This window comes from Myxine glutinosa, chromosome 1 (assembly GCF_964187855.1).
Source record: "Myxine glutinosa chromosome 1, kmMyxGlut1.1, whole genome shotgun sequence".
NCBI classification, from domain to species: Eukaryota; Metazoa; Chordata; class Myxini; order Myxiniformes; family Myxinidae; genus Myxine; species Myxine glutinosa.
Window position 1 is genome coordinate 403,661,716 of NC_136261.1, and position 1,012 is coordinate 403,662,727.

The following is a 1,012-nucleotide window of genomic DNA, read 5'->3' on the forward strand; positions in this document are numbered from 1 at the left end:
CAAATATTGTAAATATCCTGGCTGAATATCAAGTTATTCCTCAAGAGGTGTACAACGAATTGAACACAGGTTGGAACAACCTGCCTCACAGATTGAATGAATTCGATGTTTCACCGTTCTTAGAAGATAACCACCATCGGAGTTTGTCTCAGGTAATTAATTATTCATTTCTCTGATTGGCACCATTAAACAGGAGCTGTCATTTATTTATTCATTGTCAATACAATGTATCTTTTAGGAGAAATTATTAACGTTTTTTCTTTATTTTTTGAAACAGAATATAACACCTTCATTAACAGATGACCACAACCACAGCCACGGCTTTGAGTGGGATGATTTTGATTTTCCAAAGAGTGGTTATTTCCCGTCAACATGTGGTACCCTAAATTTTCAACTCGACCACTTGAACACAAAGCTCGATTTTTTAGAGGTATGTATCCCCATATCCTCATATCCTTGTGTATGTGTGTATGTGTGTGTGTGTGTGTGTATGTGTATGTGTGTATGTGTGTGTGTGTGTGTGTGTGTGTGTGTGTGTGTAATATTTTCTCTCCCCTCTTTTCCTCTTGTCTTCAGGAAGAGATTCAAAAACTCAACACATCTGCTGTCTTTGACTTGTGCTGGGAAGAAATTGATGACTTGTGCTGGGAAGAAGTTGAATGTATTATACCTCAAGAAAAATGTTTTAATAATATAAATATTTTAATGTTTTCAATATTTATATATATTTGTTTTGTTTACAATTATTTAATTCTTAATTACAAAAAGAGAATAAAGGAAAAAGGACGGGAAGATGCGTCCCCCACCCTCGATCCCCCCCATCCCACCCATCCCCTCCCCTTGTGTGTGTGGGGAAGGTGGGGGTGGGATGAGGGGGGATCAAGGGTGGGGGATGCAAAGGGGGTGGGGGATGATGGGTGGGGTCTGTGTGGGCGGGGTCTGTGTGGGCGGGGTATGTGTGGGCGGGGTCTGTGTGGGCGGGGTCTGTGTGGGCGGGGTCTGTGTGGGCGTG

The 1,012-nt window shown here is 41.8% G+C and overlaps 1 long non-coding RNA gene across 1 annotated transcript; it reads left to right on the forward strand.

The window, feature by feature from the left end:
* The first annotated feature begins 334 nt into the window (after window positions 1–334).
* On the forward strand, window positions 335–620 carry LOC144889858 (uncharacterized). Its single transcript, XR_013622120.1, has 2 exons — window positions 335–430; window positions 577–620. It is a non-coding gene; the product is annotated as an uncharacterized LOC144889858 (long non-coding RNA).
* Window positions 621–1,012: the final 392 nt, after the last annotated feature.